Source organism: Meriones unguiculatus, chromosome 6 (assembly GCF_030254825.1).
Source record: "Meriones unguiculatus strain TT.TT164.6M chromosome 6, Bangor_MerUng_6.1, whole genome shotgun sequence".
Taxonomy (NCBI): Eukaryota; Metazoa; Chordata; class Mammalia; order Rodentia; family Muridae; genus Meriones; species Meriones unguiculatus.
In genome coordinates this window covers 51,594,201-51,610,969 of record NC_083354.1, presented here as the reverse complement: position 1 = coordinate 51,610,969, position 16,769 = coordinate 51,594,201, and the positions used below count along the sequence as shown (strand labels likewise).

Sequence of the window (16,769 nt, the reverse complement as noted above, 5' to 3'; positions counted from 1 at the left end):
CACTAGCAGTGTCTGCCTGTTCGCAGGAGAAAAAGGAACAGTTTAAAGACCTCCACTTCCCCAGTGACACGCCAGCTAAGCCACTAAACTACTTCTGTAAATCAGGAGACAAGGAGAAACACACATGTAAACAAGCACAACCTAAACCACTCTGAAAACAAATGGAAGAAAATTGAAAGAGAACGAAAAGGAAATTAAAGACTACTGTTTCCTGTTTCCATGATAAAGTGACAGGAAAGTAAGTGTCCACTGCTCTACGTGTGACTTGAGCACAGAGGGACACTCACTCAGCCTTCCAGGTCTGGTCCCCTGGAACAAAAAGCCGGCCAGGGAGTACAAGAAGAGTAATAGAAACCGTTCCTAACAGAGAAAGGCCTAACAGAGAATGGAAACACATAGAAAGCCAGGACAAGAAACAAAAGGCAGGGCCAGGGCTCTCTACAGGTCACTTAATACATAGCCAGTGCCACCTTCTCCCACTTCTGGAGCCTGGGCCTTTCCCTGAGCACAGTAATTTTTACACGTAGCCCTGGTGGTTCACAGTTTCCCGTCTTCCTTTGTCAACTGGACTCTTTACTGTTAACCTGGATGCCTCTCTCTGTGCCCTGCTCTCCTCCCCAGAAGGTGCCATTAATCCTTTTTTAGCTGGGCAATAGTAGCATATGCCTATAATCCCAGCACTCACAAAGCAGAGGCAGGTGGATCTCTGTGAGTGTAAACTTACTGTAATCCTCCTGCTTTACAGCAAAACTACAGTAGAGGGATTACATATAACTACCATGCAGGGTTTAAGTGTTTTATTTTAAAAATCATTTTATTTAAATCATTATAATTCTATTATAGAGATCTCTCTAAAGTAATTTTAATGTGTACATGCAAAATGTGAAACATCCTTTTAAAAATCATCTTATTTGAATTACTGTAATTCTAGTACAGAGATCTCTCTAAAGTAATTTTTATCTTGTACACATGCAAAATGTGAACCAAAAAGTAATTGTAACTTTTTGTTCATTTGTTTGTTTTCTTTTTTGAGACAGGGTTTCTCCGTATAGTCCTGGTTGTCCTGGAATTTACTCTGTAGACCAGGTCAGTCTCAAACTCATAGAGATCTACCTGATCTCTAGAAATTAGAGGAGTACACCACCATGCCCGGCTGATTATCAGTTTTTAATGTGGTATAAAACTCATTAATACTGGACCAGATCCATAGGGATGTTATGATACACAAATCTGTCTTTTTCTCTTTGTGTGTGACTTTTTCAAAATTTATTCTTTTATTTCAAACATTTATATAATACAATCTGGTCACTTTACCGCCCCCTAACCCCATAACCATCTCCTGATGAACCCCTTCTTCCCAACAAGCCTGTCTTCCTACCTTCTGGTTATGTCTTTTGTGCCCCCACTAAGTTTGATTAGCATTGCCTGCACAAGACGGGTGGAAAGGTACTGACTAGAGCATGGGCATCTAACTTGCAGCCACTTCTAGAGAAAACAATTCCCCATCCCCCTGGCAATCATTAAGTGTCACCTTCTCAGAGATGGTGGGGCCTGGGCCCCGCCCCTCAAGGGATCTTTTGGATATTCTGGTTTTATCTCCAGGTTTTCTTTTTTGCTATCCTTTCTTTTCTTTTTTCTTTTTGAGACTAGTTGTTTACTTGAACTGTTATGACCTTGAATAAGCTGCCTCATTTATCTGGCCTTCAGTGTGCAGGAGGCAGAAGGAGAGGAGCTTCTGAGTTGAAAAGCCATCCTCATCTACAAAGCAGGTTCTAGACCAGCCAAGGCATTGTAGTCAGACTGTCACAAAACAATTAACTGGATTAAATATTTTTAAAATAACCCCCCCCCCACACACACACACACAAGGTACCTGGAATAGTCCGACATTTAGAAAGCACTGGAAAGAATGTTAGTTTGTCTGGGGGGCAATATTAGAAGGCTGCCTTGCTGCCATAAGAGGAACTTATGATCGTGCTTCCAATCAGCACTGATGCTAGATGGGAGCACAGTGAGAGCAGTGCTTCTTGGAGATGCTGATGTTTGTTTCTCCGGGCTAACAATCAGGTGATACAGTGCTGAGGGTCTCAGCAATGGCTTCACTGTCATGAGTTTTCTTTAATTTGAATTTTCAGTTACTACTGTGTTATAGCGTTCCTTTGGGAATCAAGGGCTAGGGGTGCCACTGGAGCAGACTGCGGTAGTGCTTGCTGGGGATTAACAACTCGAAATTAATTCAAATAAGGGACCAAAATTGCAAGACAGCAAGATGGCTCAGCATGTCAAGGCATTTGCTGTGCAAATGGCAACCTGAGCTTGATCCCAAAACCTGAGGGAAGAGGGTGTTTCTTCTCTATGTGTACAAGGAGCACCCACCTACACAATAAATGAACAGAGACCAAATAAGGAGTATACTTTACAATTCCATTCCTCCTGACTAAAACAAACACAATTTACATAACTGCTTTACAACATTCCAAAACTCAAGATGCTGCTGATGAAATGCCCAGAAAGAACAGACTGGGCCACTACATTCTTCCTCCGCTTGCAAGGGCAACGTATCATGTGACTATGCACAGCAGGGCCACTCCTGCTGCTCGTACACATTCTACAAATTCTGCCTTGCGATGCAGTCTTTCCTCAGCACCGATCTTAGGGACAAGTGCTCAGTGAGTTTTGTCCTATTTGTGAATGAAAAGCCATAACAAGAAGTTTGGGTGTTTTTTTTTGTTTGTTTGTTTTTGTTTTTAAATTCAGGTTGTTATTCTGTAGGCCAATTCACAGAATCAAAAGCAGCAATGCCCTGGTCATGAAGCTGCTAGGATGCTTGGCTGGGTCAGTATGTACTTGTAGAAGACAGTGACCCAAGTCTGAATACAAACATCATCTATTACAGTTTTGCCTAAGTATTTCTTAAAAACAAAGCAAAACCTCTCACTGGTGTTTACCTAGCATGGCTCCTGAAGCTTATCACCAGACACCACCTTGACTGGCACAAGGGGTCCTAGAAGATGGAAGATAAGGAGGGTATGAGCAGAGTCCAAGTGGGTTTAATTAAGAAGCAGAGCTAGGTGTGGTGGTGTAGCCTTTAATCCCATCTCTTAGAAGACACAGGTGAATCTCTGTGAGTTAAAGGCCAGCCTGCTCTACACAGCAAAAACCTGTCTCAAAAAATAAAAATAAAAAAAGACAAAACAACCCCAAAGCCTTGAAAAGTCTTGATCAGTAGAAAAGAAAAATATCCAGAAGTTTCACTGTTTGGATGCTGGTTTGCTTCTTAGCCCACTGGTTGTGTCTATCAGGCTCCTGGTGTGTCGGTTTTTTGGTTTTTTATTTTTATTTTTTTAATGTCAGCAATCTTCCAAGGATTTCTGGTTCTTACTTGTGAGCACCATGACAATCAGAATGACTCTGTGTAGCAAAAGATACTCACATGTAACTGCTGTGTGAATGAATCATGCCAAACTGTACAAGTGTATAGCAGTGCTGGTGAGTAACCAACAGCCTTCACATCTAGGAATTGAACCAGGGCCAGAAAGCCATCTGGATGGCAAACAGCAACATGAGAAGAATTTTAAATAGCTTTAGCTGTAGGAAAAGCACTACTACAGGCTCTAGGCCTTTTAACTATTTGTCTGCTGTCATCTTGAAAATGAGCAATAATACATACAATTTAAAAAAAGGGCACGCTACCAACACTGGCTTCTCCCCACAGACATTTCAGGACTTACTATTCCTTTCTACAATGGCTTAACTTTGGTTTGCACAGTACTTACGTATCTGTTTTGACTTTTTTCCTTGGTGACAATTTTCCTCTTAAGATATCTGACTATGAATGAAAATAAGTGCGTTTATGAGGAGCTTCCAATTCTCCCTTATGATTGACAGCAAAGAGGGTATAGGGAACTAAGAATAAAAAAGGTATCTGTCACTGGAGTCTTCTTGCACTGTCTTTTCTCTCTAGAGAACACAATGAGCCAGGAAAGGCAATCAGACGGTGTCATTTAATGCAAGGCGCTGAGTAAAGGAGACAGGCTAGCCATACAGCTCAAAGGTAGAATGCCTACCTAGCAAGCCAAGGTCCTGAGTTCAATTAATATTTACTAAATATTCACTTTGTTAAAGGCACACCACACATGACAGAGGCAAGATAGGATTTAAAAAATAAAACACTGGAACTGGAGAAATGGCTCAGCAGTTAAGAGCACTGGGTTTGATTTCTAGCACCCACACAGCGGCTCACAAGTGTCTGTTACTCCACTCCAGGGACGCCAATGCCCTCTTCAGGCCTCTGCAAGCACTGTACTCATATGGTACACAGACATTCATGAAGGCACCCATACATATAGAAATAAAACACCAAGTGGTTGGCATCTCGCCTGTACTGGAGCACTTGTGTCTGCCGAGTGGTTAAGTGGGAGTCACATCTACTCTGCCTCACCCAGATGGTGCTCCCAGATGGTGCTCCTTTTTATATGAGAAGGTCGATAAAGCTTCAATGACATCGCAGCGATTTCCACCTCAACCTGTAAGAGCCTTGGCCACAAGTGATGAGGATGGCTTAGAGGAAAGAGGATGACAGAGGATCTGCTTGAACCTCCCAAGGAGCTGGAATGGTAAGGTGAGTGAAAGGGCCATGCAGAGCAAGCATGACAGGTCAGTGGAGGTGCTGTCCTATGAAGAATACAAGCAATTTTCACCAGACCTAGTGTATGTGTGTCTGTGCACATGCTTAATCCCAGCACCCCAGAGACAGAGGCAGGCAGGGGGCCAGCCTTGACATCCCAGGGAATTCCAGACAAGCCGGGCTATATATAGTGAAACCTGTGTGCTTATATGTGTGTGTGTGCGCACACACACACATGCACATATACTACACACACACACACACACATATATATATAGAAAGAGAGAGAGAACAGTCATACTTTCTAATGAACAGACTATTTAAGCAATTTCTTAATTTAATAGTTTAGAACCAGCTAACATCGGACTTAATGTCTGCCAACTTGAAAAATGCATAATCTCAGAATTATTTCATGCAATAACTTCCATTTGCTACAAGATCATAATCAAGTTTTGTTTCTGTATTTTGGTTTTATAGCTGGTTTTACAGATGGTGTCTTAGCCTCAAACTGGCAGCAGGCCTCTTGTCTCAGCCTCCTAAGTACTGTGATTACAGAATGGCAGCCATGCCTGGCTCCATAATGAAGCCTACATCCAGGATCTGGGGCAATCTAGTGAACTTCGAAAGCCTGACTGTGATAACAGAGTTAGTAAAAGCCACCTGTCACAGCCTGAATTTCTACAACACAGAACGTGGGTACCCTGTTATAGAGTGAATTTCTATAGCATGGGATATGGGTGGAGATGTCAGGAAACACTTCGCTGTCATTACTAAGGAAAAGCTTGCTTGCTACAAATCTTGAGAGCATGCATTCTTAAATATCTTTTTCTTAAATATTTTTTTAAATATCCTTAATTTTTAAATTATATTTATTTTGTGTGAACATATAGGAAGGGGACAAACATGCATATTGCATCATATGTGTGAACATCAGAGGTCAACCTGTGACAGTTGATTTTCTCCTTCTACCATGTTGGTCCCAGGAATCAAACTCATGTTATCAGGCTTGTTGACAAGTACCTTCACCCACTGATCCAGCCTTGGAGTATGGATTCTTTACCTTAAACATTTAAAACTGGGCCTATGGTGGTGCACACCTTTAGACCAAGCACTCAGGAGGTAGAGGCAGGCAGATCTCAAAATCAGAGGTGAGCCTGAGGGGCAGAGGGCATGGGACACCACACAGGACTGAGACTGAGGTCTAAGAAATAAGATCACCAATGTCACTGTGACAGACTTGGAATTGTGCTGGGACACCAGGTAAGCCATAAACTCCAGATTCCTGTGCAGTTACAAGAGGCTGTATACAAAGGTCTCTCGGCTGGAATGAGTGGGAATGACTGTGCCAACCTCAGGTCAGGTATTTGCAAGATGATGATGTACAACCTGTATCATCTCATTGTCCTCACAATGGTGACAAACAACAATCATGCAGTGAAAAAAAGAGATGACTCCACAGCAACTGCTTCTTGAATGAAAGCACAGGTGGAGTTTGCTGCATTATTTCTTTTCAGTCGGTTACAGCTGATTTTCACTAATTTAGCCAAGCACACATAGTTGACTCACAATCATTAGTCACAGGTAGTCTCAAACATTTTCCTTCACTATACAAACAGGAAACAGAATTATAAAGAGTGAAGAGACTGCCACCATGACAGCAGCACAGCCCTCACTTCTACTCAGACTCCAGCTTTCCTCTCAGTTACTTTGCGAGCTGCATGTAGAGCACCCTCCCCAACTGAAATGGGGAATTACTGTTTTCGTAAACAGCTGCAGAGGAGCAATGAATATGAATCTGACTTAAGGCAGACATGAAGTTAGGCAAAGAGAGAAAGGACATCAGAAGCCTTAAGTACAAAAAAAAAAAAAAAAAAGCAAGACCATTGACTGGAACTCAGGGAGCCAGAGAACTGGCATGAGTGACAGCAAGAGGCTGAGTCCATATGGTGTTCCTCTTAATGTAAATGAAAAGAAGACTCAATGAAGAATATTCAAGACATGAGCACAAAATGATTAAACAAAGCATGTTTTAGGGGTAGGAATATACCTTAACCAAAACCCTAAATTCAAATGGTCATGAGCCAAAGCCAATTTATACTATTGATAAGCTACAATGTGAAAAGGAATCTATAAGAAATATGACTCCAACATAAAAAGCAAAATAACCAGAAATATACCAAACTCAAAATGGAGATTAAAGCCACAATCAAGCCAGTGGTGCTCACCTTCAAGTCCAGCACGGGAAGCAGGGGCAGGTGGATCTGGATGAGCCAAAGCTACAGTGTCACTGTCTCAAAATAAAAACAAAAACGAAATAAAACCCATTGATATTCACAGATCACTGTTTAGAGCTGAACTCAACCTTTTCTAAACAAGACATCAAAAACTCCATACTGTTCTTTATTCTTATCCAAGAATATCAGAAGTACATCAACATTTAAGCTACACCTTTTCATAATAACCTAAAGAAGTCTCAACTCAAACACATTAACAGAAAAAGAAATCGTACTGAGCATTTTACAATATGGAAAAATAACTAAATACAATACACCATCATTAAAGGACCTCACAAACACTGTTAACAGAAACAAAAAGGGCCAGGCATGGTGGTTCACATCTGTATCCACAGTACTCAGCCTGCTGAGACAGAAGAATTGCTACTCAGTTTCAGGCCAACTTGGAATAATGTGAGACACTGTCTCAATTTTAAAATGAAGGATGGCCAGGAGAAGAAAATGGCAAAAGAACACATGCCATGAGATTCAATTTACTTAACTATAAATAACGGTTAAAATGTCATTGGAGATGGGCATAGTAGCTCACTTATGAGGCTGAGAGGGGAAGGTCACTGCTCCTTCCAGGCCAGCCTGGTTACAAAGCAGGACCCTGTCTCAAAAACACAAAATAAAAACCACTGGGAATGAGGACATGCACCTTTTGTTTTGTTTTATTTTTTGAGACAGAGTTTCTCTGTGTACCCTTGGCTGTCCTGGACTTGCTATGTAGACCAGGCTGGACTCAAACTCACAGAGATCCACCTGCCTCTGCCTCCCGGAGGGCTGGGACAGTCATCTTTAATCCAAGTACTAAAGAGGAAGAGCAGGTAGATCTCTGTGAGTATGAGGCCAGCGTAGCCTACAGCCAGCTAGGACTACATAGTGAGACTGTCTCAAAAAGAATGAAAAAAGGAAGGGAGGGAGGGATGGAGAGAGGGAGGGAGGGAGGGAGGGAGGAAGGAAGGAAGGAAGGAAGGAAGGAAGGAAGGAAGGAAGGGACTTTAGAGATGTGCACAGTATCATCAAGATATAAAAACAAACAGGCAATTAAACAAAATTCAGTAAAATGTCTCTTGCAAAAGAGAGGAAGCAGAGGAAAGCACTAATATTTGCTAAGGCGTGGTCTGGTGTTTTGTACTTAGATGTTAACTGTTTGCCCCTCCCCTCAACAGATCCTTCTGTCTTCCAAGCCCTCGAACCTTCACACACACACACACACGCCTACCTCACTTCTCCCTGCTCAGGTCTACACAACTTTATTTAGCCAATCACAGGTAATTTTGGCGACCAGGTTACACAGCATCATTTTGGCATATGTGAGGGACTGCTTATTGAACAGTAAGAATCCTAGGGTGGAGGGGGCAATTAACATCTGAATACAAAGCACCAGACTATCCCATAACATCTCCCCAAGAGAAGAGTCAAGGAGCCAATAGGAGAGGGCCAAGAGGCCAAAGAGAATGTGTGGCCACAATATCTGGATTATATAGAAATCTGACAGAAGCTGGAGAAGGTGTAATGGGGCCCCAGACCTTAGCACAACTGACTCCATTATTGAAGTACCATTCAGGCTGTAAAACTCAGCACATAGACAACACCACCTGCCAAAATGGAAACAAAGGTCTAATCCATCAAAGCCTATATAATTCTGGGAGGATCATGGAGAGGAAGAAGAGAGACAGGTACAAGAGAGAAGAAGGAAGCGGAGACCACTATGGGTTAGCATATAGAACCACATGGGGCAGGAGAGATGGGCTCAGGTTAGGAGCACTGGCTGGCTGTTCTTCCAAAGGTCCTAAGTTCAATTCCCAGCAACCACATGGTGGCTCATAACCATCTATAATGAGAGCTGCTGCCTCCTTCTGGCCTGCAGGCATACATGCAGATAGAACACTATATACATAATAAATAAATAAATCTTAAGAAGAGGAGGAGGAGGAAAAAACACATGGATGGGAGGAGTTTACTCTGAGGACTGGCGTGGCTGCAAATGCCATGGGATGTAGGACTGAGAAAACAAGGTAGATCAGGGTGTTAATATCTGCCCAGCCCCAGGTAAAATAAAGTTTATTAAAAATCAATCAGGTGTCTTTGTCTTTTACTGATATGGTAGCAGTTGAATAATAACCACCAAAAATAATTTTATGTATTAATAATAAACATTAATAGCCAAATATTTTCTACAACAAATACTGCCCAGGGTATCACATACAGGTCTTACTTTCACTGTTCTTTGTAAATTTAAGTCTTCACAGGCATGTCTTTTTTCTTGTGTGATGTGCATGTGTGTGTGTTTGGGTCTGAAAGCATGTAGCTGCTCAGGTGTGTATGTGGTCTTCCTCCATTGCTCGTCCATCATATTCATTGAGGCAGGGTCTCTCCAGTTGAACCTGAACTCACAGGTATGGCTAGTCTAGCTAGCCAGCATACTCAGGGGACCCCATCTCTATCTTCCAACTAGAATTACCATCAGCCTGATAGGTCCACCCAGCATTTACTGGGAGTCTGGGATTCTAGGGTCCAGTTTGCTGTTTGCATAGCAAGAATTTTAATTGCTGAGCCACCGCCCCTTTTATACATGCAGATCTCCACAGTGACAGCAAATTACAAGGCCTGCCATGAAAGCCACGTAATGGAAACACATTCCCTAGTGCGTTCAGCCTGGGGTCTCCACGTTGGTGTCAACAAAGCCACAGTGCAGACCGCTCTGCTCCCTGCAACTGCACTCTTCCTGCACTGTTCTGACCTACGTTCACCTCTACCTGCTGGTTACAACTTGTACTTTTATCCTCCACACTTGAAGCCAGAAGACACATTATGGACTACAGCAAGGCTTTGTATCCTGCTAATTGCTGCTCAAAACACCATTAATGATATCTGAGTTCCTACAAGGCTCTGAGTTCAATTCCCAATAATACCACATACATACAAAGTCTGGACTATGGAGCATTTCAGGTTAGGAAAGTCAATCTGTACTATCCATTTTATAAAATTACACTTAGAATATATCCTACATATTATGGATAAAACCACAAACTTCCAGAGCTGGAAAGATGGCTCCTTGGGTAAAAGCTCTTCCTGCATAATCATGAGGACTGGAGTTGGGATCTCAGCACACACACAACAAGCCAGTCATTACTGCATAACAGTACCCCAGCTTGATGAAGACAGAGGCAAGAGGACTGCCAGGCTTGCTGGCTTCTAGCCTCGCTATGGAAGTATGATCCCAGGCTCAGGAAGAGACTATGCTTCAAAGAAACAAGTAGAGAATGGTAAGAAGAGACCCAAAGTCTTCTTCTGGCCGGCCTGTGTGCAGACAGGCTTACAGACTACCATACACGTGTGTTCAGTCACATAGCTGAACACAGACACACACATAATCTTTAAAAAACAAAACCCTTTGGGGCTGGAGAGATGGCTCAACAATTAAGCGCACTTGTTCTTACAGAGCAGCCAGGCTCGATTCTCAGCACCTACATGGCAGCTGACAACAGTCCGTAACTCCAGCACCACTTTGTGACCTCTGCAGGCACCAGGCATGCTTGTGGCAAACAGACATACGTGGGCGCAAAATACTTGCCCATAGGAAATAAAATAAATCTAAAACAAACAACCCTGGGCTGGTGAGATGATTCAGCAGGCAAAGGTGCTTGCAGCAGCAGGTAAAGACAAGCAGAGCTGTATCTCTGAAATCCACATAGAGGTAGAAGGAGGGGGCCAACTGGACAAAGCTGTCCTCCAAATATGTGAGTACTGTGGCATGTACACCATCACACACACACACACACACACACACACACACACACACACAGATACTCTCACACACACATTCACTAATAATAACAATAAATTTTAAGAATGTCCTAACCTAACCTTTCGCATAAAGCTGTATGTGTGTAGTAGCATGATTATTCAATAACCTCTTCCACTAGAAAATTGGACTGAGAACAAGGCGGCCATTTATACTGCCCTTTATCTACTACTTCCTCTATCGTGTGGCTGTCAAAAGACTAAATGGGATTCTGGCAACATAAAAAAAACAGTTTTGAAAGGTCATGCTATGCAGGCAGTCACAGCTTTCACAGTATCCTTACTGTCTATGGCAGACGACATGACAATCTGACCAGTTATGTACTCAGTAAAAGCAAGACGCACGTTGCCACTGGGCTGTCAAAGGGCCAGCCCTGCAGACACTCAATGATATCCTTATGAACGTCATTTCCACCTGCATAGAGATCCAGTGCAAGTTAATGAAAAGGATCCTTGAGCGGTGAACAGACCTGGAGATAGGACAGCAGCTCCCGGAACTGACAGGCAAAGCTGAAACTGAGCCACACTGTTCACTCTGAGTTTATAAACATAATAACCTTTTACAACTTTCAAATTCAGACAGGTCAGTGCCAGGCTTGGTGGTACCTGCCTATAATCACAGCACTTCAGAGGGGAAAGACAGGTTCCTGTCTCAGAAACTTCAAATTGTGGTGGTGCATGTTCGTAATCCCAACACCTACAAGGCTTTAGAAGCAGACCAGGAGTACAAAGTCAGCCTCAGATACAGAAGGAGTTAGAGACCCGACTATGCTACATGAGACCCTGTCTCAAAAAACAAAACCACAAAAAGAAAACCAAAACAAATTTTCTAAGGAAAAGCATAGAGCTGCATTAAGGGGGAGTTGTACGTAGCAACAGAGCTTGTGCTTAGCGTGTGTGAGATGCTGGATTAAACCTGTAGCACCTACAAAATAACATCAGCCCTGCTCAGGTGGTGCATGTCCCATTGAAGCACTCTGCAAGCTGAGGCAGGAAGATAGGCCTGGGCTGAGGCCAGCCTGGGCTGCAGAATAAGTCCGTATCTCAAATGAATAACCCCATATTGATCATTCTTTTTAAATAGCATATAAAGTAACAAGTTTTCTTATGGCATATTCACACACACACATATTGAGCTTGTATTGGTACCCTGACACCCTGCTCCAGACCCGCCCTGCCCCTCCCCCACCTGCCATCTTCCCACCCTGACTCTCCCTGTTCTCTTCCGCTCCTGGTATTCCCCTCTCCATTTTCTCATCATGTGTTTTATTGACTCATGCTGATCATTCTTCAAAATTTCCCTAATTTGATGGCTCCAAAACCCTGCCAGCCAGGCACAAAAGGTGCCCGCTTTTAATCCCAACACTCAAGAGGCAGAGACAGATTTGAGTTTGAAGCCACTCTAGTCCAAAAGCTAGATCCAGACCACTACCACAGACAGTGACCGTGAGAGTCTGTCTCAACAAACAAACAAACAAACAAACAAACAAAAAACTGGGCTGGAGAGATGGCTCAGTGGTTAAGAGCACCAGCTACTCTTCCAGAGGACCCAAGTCCAATTCCCAACCCAGCGTGTACATAGCAGCTCACAACGGTCTGTCACTCCAGTTCCACAGGATCTGACGCCCTCTTCTGGCCTCCCAGCATGCAAGTGTTGCACAGGCACATATGCATACAAAACATCCATACACATAAAATAAAACCAATAAACAACTGGTAGAGCTGAGGCTATGCAGTAGAGCACCTGTCCACCTTTTAATTCCCAGGATTGTCATACTCCAAAAAAAGGGCAATGCATCAGTAAAAACTATCAAGTTTTTGGAATGTCCAAACTCGGAGGCTGAAGAAATGGCTCAGAGGTAAAGAGCACTTGCTGCTCTTCCAGAAGACCCAAGTCCAATTCCCATCCCCGACATGGGCACTCACGACCAGCTATAACTCCAGTTCCAGAGGATCTGACACCTCTGGCCTCCAAAGACACTGCACACACATGAGACATACATTTCAGACAAAGCACTCATACAAGTAAAATTTAAAAAAAAATAAAGTGTTCAAACTCATAGGTTAGTAACAGCAGCCTGGCTTGCTTTTGTTATCTAAACTAGGAATGGCATTGTGCTTTCAGCAATGCTACCACCTAGTAACCCTTTATTTAAAACAATAATTAAAACACCTTTGTCAGTAGTAGTATCTCCCGACTGTGATCCCAGTGCTCTGGAGACTGAAGGAGTTTCAGGCTAGCCTGTGCTTTACAGTCAATTTCAGGGCAGCTTGGGCTACAGTTTCAAACAAACAACAGAAGCAAGCAGGCACACCAACCCTCTGTATTAAGCAACCCTAAATCTCAGTCTACCTTACAGCAAGGCTTAGGACTGTCCCCCATACAAACCGTCTCAAGAGATTAGAAAAAAATCAGAAGCTAACCAATATTCATACTTTCTTCCTATATTCAACTTCATAAAAAAACAAAAACTAAGAAATAAAACCTACAAAATTGGACACTTACCTCAAAATAACAGCCCCCATTTCAGTCTTCTAGGAACGGATGACATTACGTATTTTTAAAGGTGAAGAATTCATGAAGGTCTTTTTCAGGTTAAAAGATAAACTGCAAAATAAAAGGTTGAAGAGAGAAAGTGTTAATCAAGATGGACAATGCTAAATGTTTACTACTTGTATGCCATGTGCCTGCCTATAGCCACACACATTTTAAAACAAAAGCCCAAGATCTAACGCAGTTAAAACCTTTTACTATATTTAGGATTTGTGCTCCACTATTCTCAGCTTTGGGCCTTTTTTTTTTTTTTTAATCTGATACCTTTTCCCTATTAGTGGGTTTATACATTCAAGATAAAATCTAACCAAGTAACTTATAGGATGTAGTGTAAAATAAAAATGCAGGACCCCTCAAGCCCACCAGGCCTACTCAGTAAGGCCCTATCTTGAAAAAAGACAAAACTTTTTTTAATTAAAAATTCAAACCACCAACAAAATGCAAGACCCTTTCCCCAGGTGGTTCTATAAGGAAAAATGTCTAATCCCAAAGCAAAGAGGATAAGAACACACACTGAACAGAGTCCACCTGTCTGTACATTCTGGTGGCCCATTGCCACTGTAGCTCCAGAGGCCTCGGAATAGCATCTCACAGGAAATACAACCTTAACCACTATGCGACCATGAGCGGAGAGAAGACAACAATGACATTTATGCTCACTGCAGATGTCAAGGCTAACAGCACCAGATCAAACAGGATGCGAGAGCTGTGATGACACCCTGGGCCCAACCTCATGGAGGAAGGCAGCACCGGTCAACTGGCTCCTGATTAGGAGGCTCTGGCCGCTGTCAACAAAGCCGCGATCAACAAAGCCGCGATCACCACAGTCCAGCTGGCTAATTCTAAATGTAAACCTCTTATCTCTGTAAGAATGTTTAGTGCTGGTGAAAGAAAATTTTATTATTACTCTTGAGTCCCAGTACCAACATCAGGCAGCCAACTCCAGCTCTGGGGAAATCAAACATCTCTGGCCTCTGCAGGGGCCTGCATTCATGTGCACATACCTACACATGAGTGAAAACATACGTAAAAATAAAAATTGAAAAGATTTTTTTTAAATAATTTATTTTTATGTTGTGTACATCGGTGTTTTCACTGCATGTATGTCTGTGTGAGGGTGTCAGATCCCATGGAACAGGAGTAACAGACAGTTGTAAACTGCCATGTGGATGCTGGGAATTGAACCTGGGTTCTCTGGCATAGGGTCTCATGTAGCTCAGGCTGGCTCCAAATTCACTGTGCAATGCAATATTAAAAAACAACAACAACAACAACAACAATCAGATTTACGCTTTATCTTTTCATTCCCCACTCCTCTCTGACTGAAGGTTGACCAGGGCACCTTACTAGGAAAATCCCGTAGCCGCTACTGCCAGGCTATCGCCCCACCCCCTCCTCATTTTGTGCAACCGTAGCTCAATGCATCTCCAAGGTTAGACCTGAACTCGCTCTAGCTCAAGAAGACTTTGAGCCTACAATCTTCCTGCCTCACCTCCCCAGTGGCTCCCAACCTAGGCTTCCCAGCATGCACTAACAGCAGGCTTAGCTTCCTTTCCTTCATGCACTCTCCTCCTCCTCGGTTTCTGAAAGCAGTGCCTCCTGCACTCTTCAATGACTTTGAACTCTCCATGTAAAAACACTTCAACAAACAGGCGGCTACACACACGCACACGCACACGCACACGCACGCGCACGCACACGCACGCGCACGCGCACGCGCACGCACACGCACACGCACACGCACACGCACACACACAAATGGTCCCCACTGTAGTGGAAGTTTTGTTTTTTTTAAAAACTCAGTCATGTAAATATGTTTTGTTTTAATCCTGGGTGTGGGATTTTAGTTTGGGCCTCAGTGTGTCCACAGCTGATAACTGCCTCCTGTGGGGCATGGTCTCTGCCAGCTGATGCAGAAGGGGGAGGGGTGTGGTCTAGGGCTCTGAGGGATATATGAGAATCCAGAAAGAGAAGGTGCGGCAGCTTGGAGAGACATGGGAGAGACACTTGGCTTTGTGGCACAGTGGCTTGGTGAAGATGGACAGAGGAAACTGCTTGCTGTATTTGCTGTAGACAGAGACTGGTATAGCCCCAAAGGAACCCATCAACCCTAAACAGCCAGGAGAAAGGGGTCTGTGCTAACTCTCCCCTCTAACCTTCTCTCTCTTACCTAGGGCTAAAGGGTTGGTGGAAGGGAGGTAGAGGCTTAAATACCCCAAATAAAATAGTTTAAAAACAAATGAAACACCCATGCCCTCTTACATTCAATTTATCATGAGGGATGTAGCCTGCTTACTAGAATGAGCTAAAATTTACCTATTTTCAGACATAGGAAGATGGGGATAAGATTTTAACAAAATTCTCTAGAACCCAGTGTGTGCGTATGTATGTATACATGTACGTACAAATACATACAAAAACGTTATTTTTGTTTTATGTTCATATGTCTGCCTGAGGGTGTCAGAAGTCCTGGTACTGGAGTTCCAGACAGGTGTGAGGTACCATGTGGGTGCTGGGAACTGAACCAGGATCGTCTGGAAAGCAGCCAGTGATCTTAACCACTGAACCATCTAGAACTCAGTTTCTTAAACTAGGGGTTGTAGCTCCTCATAGGATTCTTCTGGAGATCAGAGAAAAACTGGCAACAGCAAAAGGTCTCTGAACGGGCAACCAAATAGCAACTGGAAATGATCTCATGAATCCCAGGAGTTTCTTCAGCTCGCATCGCACTGCATCAGGAGACTGCGGCAACCTTGGTTCTGAAGGCAGTAAGAGCGCTGTGCAACTGACCAACTGTCATCATGCCATCTCAGACATCTCAGCTCCTGTCTGAGCACTGCATGCTATGAATTCTTTCACCGTATACACACGGCTTTCTGTTCTTATAAACACCATGATTTAATTGTGGAAAGCAAACACTTTTTAGTTAGTTCCTACTGTTACTCCTCAGCATGTAAGTACCAAATTAGTATATCTATATCTTCAGATTGTGTTAAAAGGTTCTACTCTGCCCCCAGGCACTGGTAGCACATGCCTTTAATCCCAGCACTGGGAAGTAAAGGAAGGTAGATCTCTGTCTGAGAGTTCCAGGACAGCCTTGTTTCAAAAATCAAACCAAAACAGAAGTTCTATTCAGGTGACTATCACCAGAATACATTGTAAGCATATATAAAACTGTCAAAAAAAAAGTTGATTTTTAAAATCATTTTTTTATTTGCTGACTTGGGTTTTCTAAGAAATAGCTACATAAACCAACCATGGTGGCATGTACCTTTAATTCCAGCACTCAGGGAGACAGAGGTAGGCGGAGCTCTGTGAGTTTGAGGCCAGCCTGATTTACAAAGCTAGTCCAGCCAAGGTTATACAGAGAAACGCTTTATCAAAACACAAGGGGGCGGGGGAGAAGCGGGGAAGAGAGAGGGAGAAAGAAATGGCTACACAGACTTGGGATTAGGACATGATTTTAAATAATTTTTGAAGTGGCCTTATACATACACTTGAC

General features: G+C 43.1%; 1 protein-coding gene across 2 annotated transcripts in view; it reads right to left on the bottom strand.

Moving 5' to 3' along the window:
* The window catches only part of Pik3cb (phosphatidylinositol-4,5-bisphosphate 3-kinase catalytic subunit beta), a 104,477-nt gene that overhangs the window by 72,474 nt on the left and 15,234 nt on the right, over window positions 1-16,769 (bottom strand). For both annotated transcript variants that reach the window (XM_021636595.2, XM_021636594.2), the window contains exon 2: window positions 13,220-13,321. The gene's annotated coding sequence lies outside the window, so the exon portion shown is untranslated. The remainder of the gene's footprint in view (window positions 1-13,219; window positions 13,322-16,769) is intronic.